We start from the raw sequence: 9,811 nt of genomic DNA on the forward strand, positions 1-9,811 counted from the left end.
TTTAATTATGGCTGGGAGCGGTGGCTCATGCCTGTAATCCCAGCAATTTGGGAGACCAAGGTGGGCAGATCACTTGTTGTCAGGGGTTTGAGACTAACCAGGACCACATTTTGGTAAACATACCAAATGCCATCAAACAAAATGGACAAAATTCCTGAGAAATACATTCTATCCTTGAGGAGTAGACTTACTGTGTTAGAGGAATTCATGGTTACCAAGCTTCTAGTTTAATAAACATGACTAGAATATTCTGTCTTAATATGAGTAGCTAGGTACTCACAAGGCATCTAGAAAGTTAATACTTATGGTCTGAAAATAGCGACATTTTTTAGCTGGCCACAAATTACAATTGCAGAATATTTATGGTCATACAAGACATCTTCCACCAAGCTTGAAAATTGTATAAATGTCCTAGGAGAGCAGCAGTTTTTCTTAAAGATAATATTAGTGAGCTAGCTTAGGTCAACGGGTTAATGGTCAATGTTAAAACCAATATCTCCTGACTTTAGTGAGTGTATCTGAACCTTCCATGTTTAATGATAACTCTTTCTCTTTGTAGTTACTTATAAGTAGAGGCACTAACAAAAGACAATGCATTCCTGCTCTTGTTTTCTGAGGGTGTCCAACTCTGTAATGGAGTCATTTCTAAGAAACTTGTTTCTTTCACTGTGCTCTCTGACTCACCTCTAATTTTTTCCTGCACAAGATCTAAGAATCCTACTTTGTGGTCTGTATCAGGACCCTCTTTTCTAGCAACACTTTTCAGCAACACCATGGAGGGACACCAAGACAAGACCCCCACTCCAAGGAAAACAATCCACATAGAATCAATCGGCTGGCAAGTGGGTCGCCTTTTAGAGTCGTGAAGCCATTCAGGTGGGCAAGAATGATTATCCACTATTACTTAAGTGAGAGGTCCTAGGGTATAATGTTAGGGTGAGAGACTCAGTCCAAAAAGTTAGAGAGCTGGGGGTGTCATCCTCAGATTAGAGGCCAAGATCCCAAGGTTAGATGCCCTGGGGTACATTGAGAAGAATGCGTTTGGCTAAACGAGATGTTTGCCACTTTCTCTTTTTGGACTGTCCACCTTGTGCTCTCTGTCCCTCACCTGAGTGCTCTGCCTCTTGTCACCTTTCTCCTCCCCACCTCTGTTTTATGGTAGCCTATAGGCTGCCCCAGGAAAGAGGCCCCACACAGTTTAGCTTTTACTTTCCTCAACGATCCTCTGACTTTTAGCTGATTGCTTATTTAATTTGCCACTGCTCCAAGTGACACTGAAAAAAACAGATGTCTGGGAACCTAGTATTTTTGTACCTTAGTTATCAGAAAAAATCAGCAATAACTTCTCCATCATTATGACTAGAAGTTGAAATGTGGTATTTAACAGCCCTACGTGATAAGTTCAGATATGCCTGTTTAGGGACAGCCTCTTTTATGACAAACCCCTGCAAACGATTAGGCTCAAGATGGAGAACATGAGACTTTTTCTTAACAGTTTTCTCTCATTTCTTAACCATAAGGTCATCTTTGATGAGCTGGTATAGGGAAGCTGGACTCTTCTTTCTAAACCCAGCATGTCCCTTTTTCCTTGAAAGAGTTTTGTCAGTTTTGTCATAGCCGTGCGAAAATGGACTCCTACATTACAACATACAAGTTACAGCCTTCCCATTTCCCCTGTTCAATATGACTCCATTTTTTTTTTTTTTTTTTTTTTTGGCAGCTTAATTTGTTTTATAGAAGAGAAACTAAGTGGGAGGAAATATGTTATATACAGGCTTCTCTGACGCTTGGTCAGGATAAAAAATTAAAATGGGCTCCTATATGTTTGATGGAGGAAAAGACAAAATAGGGACAGCAAATAATTGATTACCCTTTTAATGCAAGTGCCTCTTGATATTAGGCTTTTCTTAGCTGGGGCTGAACTCTCCCCTGCCAGTCCAAGCACCCCATAAGAATACAGTCAGACTCCTTCCAGTTCTGGTGAGGTGTGCAGCATGTTATTCATTCCTTCTAGTTTTCCGGGGTTATCTAGTGTCCAGTCATCATCCTCCCCCTGCCGTTCGAGTCCTATCTTACATACATACCCCACTTTCGAAACACCCGAGCTTTACCAGAACGACACGCAGTGGGGCCTCTTATCAGCTGGCGAAGTTGAATTTGTGGCCTTTCTGGGAAGTGACAGATGATAATGTGGACACTATATAGGTATATGTACCCTTTTCTATGTCTGAATTAGCCATATGCAAGGAAAAACTAAAACAGTGTTCAGAGGTTCCGGGAAAATTCATAGACAAATTTAAGCAGGCAAGATTTGGATATATTTATGTTTACCTGCTGCATGGTAGAAAAGCAGTGTATTATGGGAGTGGCTAGAGCACCTGCTAATAGGGTGGCAGCCTGTAACCAGGGACGTGGCACCTATCAGGTAGGAGGCACAGGAGTGCCTGACCAGCACCCAAAAGAGAACTAGAATCTAGAAAAGAGAAATGAATTAGGAAAAAAGTGGGATATATAGAGAAAAAATTATGATCATTTGACTCCTTGAAGGTATTTTAAAAAAAGTATGATAAAGCTTTTTAATTTTTATAAAGTCTGGAAAATTACTCAGGGGAAAGATGAAAACCTAGCCTTATTACTAGGGTGGATAATTTAGACTTTGAGGCAATACACTAACACTGACCCTGACTCCAAGAAGGGACAGGCATTCCTAGGAGTTTATTTTATAGTCCAGTATGCTTCTGATATCTGCAGGAAGCCGCCAAAAGCAGCCTTAGGCTTTCAGACTCCCATGGATCAGCTTTTAGGCTTGGATTTTGCAGCTTTCCATCACAGGAATAGGGCAGAGAAAACGCGAAATAAAGCAAGTCTCCAAAGAGGCCCTGCTTCTAGCTGCAGCCTTGTGCTCTCCACCACTTCAGAGGCAGTCCTTTAAGCCCTGGCCCTCGCAGAGGAAGTGAGAAGGTAAAAGTCTCAGTCTGTGCCTCTGGGCCACTGTGCCTTGGATATAAATCAATGTGCCTTCTGTAAGAAGGTAGGCCACTGCCGAAGAAAATGCACTGCGCTTCCAAGGGAGCCATCATCAGAGCCCAGCAGATCCAAAAGTGATAGGGCCTGATACTTCCTGCCTCCGCTCCCATTAGACTATTAGCTATTGAGAGATGGAAGAGCCTCAGGTGACTCTTAAAGTGGCAGGTAGGAGTGTTAACTTCTTATTAGGTATGGGAGCAGATGATTCCGTCCTAATTCAATACAATGGGCTCCTGTCTTCTCATGACGGACAAGCCCAAAAACACTGCTTTTTTTTTTTTTATCTTCTAAGTTGTCCTCCAGAGCCTCTGGGTTTCTCACCTGCCTTTTTAGTACTGTCTGATTGCCTGACCTCTTACTGGGGCGAGATTTATTGATTCAGGAGACCAAGTCATGGTCACCTTCACAGATCATAAAGCATAGGAAGTGTTACTTTTGTTCCCGACCCCTCACGGGAAAAAAGAAGTTAAGAATGACTTGTCACATTTACCACATGAGGTGTTATCTCAAGTAAATCTTGAGGTTTGGGCCACACAGGCTCAGGGAAATGCACTGAACACCTCCCCCATTCAAATCCAACTTCAGCCTAGTGCTCCTCGCCCTCGGAAGAGACAATACATTTTAAGGCAAGAAGTATGAGGGGAAATTCAACCCCTTATTGCCAAATTCTTGCCATAGGAGTTATTAAGGCCATGAGAGTCTCCTTACAATACTCTCATGTCACAGATAAAAAGGCTAATGGCAAGTACAGATTTGTCAGAAACGTTACAGCATTAATAAATGCAGTTGTCTCCATACACCTCATTGTCCCCAATACTTACCAAGTCCCAGGGGATGCAAGCTGGTTTACATTCTTAAATCTGAAAGATGCATTTTTCTGCATCTCAATGCTTCCAGATTCATAATATGTTTGCCTTTGAATGGACTGATTCAGGTACACATTCAGCCTCAAAACTAATCTGGGCAGCCATCTCTGAAGGCTATTCTGGGATAGCCCCTACTTATTTGAAAATGCTCTAGCTAAGGACTTAAGAAATCTACAATTGAAAAGGGACACAATTATTCAGTATGTAGGCTACTTGCTCATTGCTAGCCCAATTAAAGAAGACTCAAGTAATAATACTGTTAAATTGGTAAATTTCCTGGGAACTTGCAGATATAGGGCATCACCATACAGGGCTCGGATTTTGACTCAAAGACTTAAATATTTGAAATCTGTCTTAGCCTCTGGAACTGATCAACATCCCTAGAAGATAAAAAAGTTATTTTAGTCATGCAAGGGTCCCAGTCCAACAAATGACTATGGGCTTTTTAAGGAGATAGCTGGGTACTGGTGCTTATGGGTGCCCAGATTTGGACATGTAGCCAAACCTTTGTATGATACACTAAAGGGAAAGATTTAGAGCTCCCAGAATGTAAGTAGAACTGCAAGCAAACCTTCAATACTCTCAAGGAGAAATTGGGCTCTCCTGCAGCTGTGGGAGTCCCCAAGTTGGATGAACCATTTTTTCTTTATGTGACCAAAAAGCAAGGCATAGGCCTTGGGTAATCTTGCCCCAAAACTGGGGGACATTCCAAGGCCAGTAGCCTAATTTTCTAAGCAGATAGATGAGGTGACCTCAGGGTGGCCTTGATGTCTTAGAGCTATTGCTGCTACCACTTTTCTAGTAGGCAAAGCTAATAAACTAACATTAGAACAGCAACTACAGGTTTTTGACCCCACACCAAGGGAAGGTGGTCCTAGAAGCTAAAGGGCACCAGTGGATAATAGGAGAATATTTATGAAAGTATCAGGCCTTATTGCTAGACACTCCAGACATAACCCTTAAAGCCTGCCAAACCATAAACCCAGCTACTTATCTGCCAGAGTCCACAGGTGCTCCCAGCCTTTCTGGCATACACGTTGTATTAGTCTGTTCTCATGCTGCTAATAAAGACATATCTGAGGCTGGATAACTTATACAAAAAAAAAGAGGTTTAATTGACTCACAGTTCCACATGGTTGGGGAGGCCTCACACTCATGGCAGAAGGCAAATGAGGAGCAAAGTCACATCTCTTACGTGGCAGCAGGCAAAAGAGCTTGTGTAGGGAAGCTCCCCTTTATAAAACCATCAGCTGCAATCCCAGCACTTTGGGAGGTCAAGGCGGTGGATGACCTGAGGTGAAGAGACGGAGGCCAGCCTGGCCAACATGGTGAAACCCCGTCTATACTAAAAGTACAAACATTAGACAGTCATGGTGGTGGGTGTCTGTAATCCCAGACTGAGATAGGAGAATCACTTGAACCCAGGAGTCAGAGGTTGCAGTGAGCCAAGATCATGCTACTGCACTCCAGCCTGAGCAACAGAGCAAGACTATGTCTCAAAAATAAATAAATAAATAAATAAACCATCCGATCTCATGAGGCTTATTCACTGTCACAAGAACAGCATGGGAAAGACCCATCCCCTGATTCGATTACCTCCCACTGGGTCCCTTCCATGATATACGGGAATGATGGGAGCTACAATTTAAGGTAAGATTTGACTGGGGACACAGCCAAAGCATATTACAGGTCATGAAACAAATTTGTTCTTGCAGGCCAGACTTAAGACAGATGAATCCCTTGACCATCCCAAGGAAGAGTGGTTAACAGATGCAAGTTGTTTTATGCATCAGGAAAACAGGAGGGCTAGATATGCTATTATTAGTCAGCACAAGAGAATCAAGGCACAAGCCTTGCTGGCCTCTACCTCAGCTCAAAAAGCTGTGTTAATTGAACTTACTAGGCCCCTGCAGTTGGAAAAGGATTTAAAAGTTAACATTGACACTGATTCCAAGTATGATTTTTTTAGTGCTTTATGCTTATGCTGCAATTTGGAATGGGTAGGGACTCCTGACCCCCAAGGGCTTTTCCATGCAACATCATTCAGATTTTGAGCTTGTTAAAATGCCGTTTTGCTGCCAAAAAGTGACTATAACTAGTTGCTGAGGACATCAAAAGAGAGACTGACCATGTAAAAGGAAATGCCCTTGTAGATGCCCCAGCCAAGGCCCCTGCACTGAATGGACCAAGGAAGTTTATGGGCGTGCTGCTCAGCATACATAGAACTGGGCCAGAATACTCTGAAGAAGCACAAAACTGGGCCAGGGATTGCATTTCAGTCCAAGGCTCCTCTGGCTGGCTGAATGATGGTAATACATTACTAATGCCGAGTACCAATCATAGGAATATATTTCAGCACTTTCATGATTCCTTTCACCCTAGAAGGAATTCTTTGTTTCTGTTAATGTCTCCTTTGTTTATAGGGGTAAATCTTTTCAAGACACTAAAACAGGTGATTCAGCCCTGTGAGCTCTGTGCCTGACAAGACCCAAACGGCCAGCAATTTTCTTCTTCTCCAGTTAAACCTGTCCAAAAATTGAGGAACCTATCCAGGTGAGAACTGGCAACTCTAATTTACTCACGTGCCTTTCTGCAGGAGATTCAAATGTTTGCTAATGCTTACTGATACCTTCACTGGTTAGATCGAGGCATTCCTCACCCCATCTGAAAAGTGTTTACCAGAAGAAATAACTCCTCAGTTTGGGTCATCTAAAAGCCTGCAAAGTGACAATGGTCCATCTTTCACAGCAGGCCTATCCCAACACCGATGATCAGCTTTAGGAATCCAATATGACCTTCACTCTGCGTGGAGACCGCGGTCCTCTGGAAAGGTGAAGGGGCTAATCCTATTCTAAAGAAGACTCTAGCTAAACCAGAGGCCTATCTCTAACCCCCATAGCTTACTGCGGGTTTGAACTGCTTCAAAGTCAAACTTCAAATGAAGTCCTGTCGAGTTAACATCTGTGGTCTTTCCTAACCACAGATCTCCTAATAGATGAAAAGGCTCATCAATTACAAAAATATGTCATCACTCTAGGACAGTTGCAAAGGCACTCTGTGAATATAGAAACAAGAGGCTTCGGAAAATTCAGTTTCAGGTCAGCTAGGGATTTAGTCTTACTAAAGACGTGGGAGGAAGTTCTCCAGCTGACCAGCTTTTCCCAACGTGGAAAGGACCACAGCAGGCCCACCTGAGCTACCCAATAGACGTTCAACTCCAAGGGATTCACAGGTGGGTACACCTGTGTGGAAGTAAAGCTGTTGCTTCTTCTGGGAGCCCAATCCGAGGCTGAGGCACGTGGGCACCTGGCTATGTAAGCATTGGCGGAGGGTGGGCTGGGTCACTGTGCATCTGCTACTCCTTCTGGCCTTTCTCCTACTGCCCTAATCCCACCTTGGCCATGGGGGAGATTATGCTCATGCAGATTGGGCAATGCGGGAACAACATCGGCACCAAGGTTGGCATCCGGGGCTCTGAGGGCCCAGCTGCCTGGTGGCCAGGGAAGATGTTGGCAGTAGCAGTGGAGGGGCGGTGCTCCTGCTATTGCTGGCCCTTGGGCTCCCTGCTGGGGACACGGTGGAACTGGGTGACTGGCAAGGCGGCCGGGATGGATTCCAGGGACACGGAGGCTAGGGATGGGGTGTGGATGAGGCTGGGGGTGGAAGAGGAGCTAGGAGAGGAGCTGGGGTGCCTCCAGCTCCCAGGCCTCCGTGACTCAGCCCTGGCCTGTCTGGCCCCTCCAATCTCTTGCAGTTCTGGAAGGTGATCTCGGATGAACATGCCATCGACTCTGCTGGCACCTACCACGGGGACAGCGACCGGCAGCTGGAGCGCATCAACGTGTACTTCAACAAGGCCAGGGGTGAGACTCCAGTCCTTCTCCGATCGCCCTCCTGGGAATGGCAGCCCTCCCCTCGCTAATGCCTTCCTGCCCCACACAGGTGGCTGGTACATGCCCCACGCTGTGCTCATGGATCTGGAGCTGGGCCCCATGAACTCGGTGCTCGGGGCCCTTGGGGCAGATCTTCAGGCCAGACAACTTCATCTTTGGTGAGCTCGGGGAGTGAGGACTGGGGTGCGACTCCTTAGCCAGGGTAGCTCAAAATCTAGGAATGCCCCAAGGTCATTGCTGTGGGAACTGTGGAGCCAGGGCCCCTGAACACCCTCCTATCCTTCGAGTCGCTCAATCTGCCTCTCCTAAAGGGGTTTTGGGAGGAAGGCCCAGGTGTCTCCTCAAGGTGTGGAGCTACTGATATAAACTCCCTGCAGGGAGCTGAGCTGGGGCCGTGTCTACTGCCTTCCCTGAAAATGGGCAGGAGCCACCTGCAGGAGGTTCTGTTAGCCTTTCTCAGGTTTGACTCCCGACTTGATTTCTAATAGGGGAAGCTGCTGTAACTCTGGGGGAGGGGGGTTCATTTGCTCCACCTCCAGGGTGAATGGCGCTGTCATCTCACTTGTGATGCTTGGCCCATGTTGCATTGTGGTGGTGACCACTGATGACGGTATACTTGGCCATCGAGTGACTGGCTGTACTGTCTTACAGGTCAGTGTGGGGCCAGAAAAATCTGGGCCAAGGGGCACTACACAGAAGGCGCAAAGCTGGTGGAATCAGTGATGGACGTTGTCAGAAAGGAGGCTGAGAGCTGTGACTGCCTGCAGGGTTTCCAGCTGATCCACTCCTTGGGTGGGGGGACTTGGTCTGGGATGGGTACCCTTCTTAGTAAGATCTGGGAGGAGTATCCAGACAAGATCATGAACACAGTGTCCTGCCCTTGCCCAAGGTTTCACACACCGTGGTGGAGGCCTATAACACAACACTCTCATTTAATGAGCGCATAGAAAACTCACATGGGACATTCTATTTAGATAATGAAGCCTTACTGGACATCTGTGATAGCACCCTAAAACTGCCCACACCCACCTATGGTGATCTGAACCACCTGGCATCTGCTACCAGGAGTGGGGTCACCACGTGCTTGCATTTCCCAGCCCAGCTGAATGCTAATCTGCAGCAGCTGGCCCTGAACATGGTCCCGTTTTCCCGGCTGCGTTTCTTCATGCCTAACTTTGCCCCACTGACCAGCCAGGGCAGCCAGCAGTACCCAGCCCTGTCTGTGGCTGAGCTTACCCAGCAGATGTTTGATACTAGGCATACGACAGCCTGCGACCCCTGTCATGACAGCTACCTAACGGCAGCTGCCATTTTCAGGGGTCGAATACGCCCGAGAGAGGTGAAGGAACAAATGCTCAACTTTCAAAATAAAAATAGTAGCAACTTTGCTGACCAGCTCCCCGGTGGCATTTAAACAGCCTTCTGTAACATCCCACTCTGGGGGCTAAAAACTTCGGCTGTTGCTATTGGGAATAACACGGCCATCAGGGAACTCTTCAAGCGTGTCTCAGAGCAGTTTACAGCATGTTCAGGCGCAGGGCCTACCTACCTCCACTGGTACACAGGTGAAGGAATGGATGAGACAGATTTCATCGAGGCCTAGAGCAACATGAACTACTTAGCCAAACAGTATCAAGAACAGGAGGATGCCACAGCCAAGCAGGAGGAGTTTGAGTGTGTTGAGGAGGAGGTGGCCTAGAAGTTTCCTTTTCTGGGTAGAGGAGGGAAACTGGATTCTTTAGTGTGTTCTGACAGTCATGTGTCACTACACACTAGTTTGTGTCTTCACCTCTCCTGATGCATTTTAAAGTGTTTAGTACGTGGTTTTTGCCTAATAAAGTATTTTCGTAGAATCTGGTTTCACCTCCAACTTCTTTCTATAGGCTCTCGGCTACTGCTGCCAGATGCGTATAGTTGTCCTGCAAGGCTGAAGCTGTCTGGGCTTATCACACACCCAGGAACAAGCATTCCAGTGGTTCCAGGAGGGGTCGGCATGGGCTGTGGACATGGTAGGCAGGCTTCACA

General features: G+C 46.1%; 1 pseudogene; it reads left to right on the forward strand.

The window, feature by feature from the left end:
• The first annotated feature begins 7,294 nt into the window (after positions 1-7,294).
• Positions 7,295-9,582, forward strand: LOC103229979 (tubulin beta-8 chain-like; annotated as a pseudogene).
• Positions 9,583-9,811: the final 229 nt, after the last annotated feature.

This window comes from Chlorocebus sabaeus, chromosome 19 (genome assembly GCF_047675955.1).
Source record: "Chlorocebus sabaeus isolate Y175 chromosome 19, mChlSab1.0.hap1, whole genome shotgun sequence".
In the NCBI taxonomy this organism is placed as follows: Eukaryota; Metazoa; Chordata; class Mammalia; order Primates; family Cercopithecidae; genus Chlorocebus; species Chlorocebus sabaeus.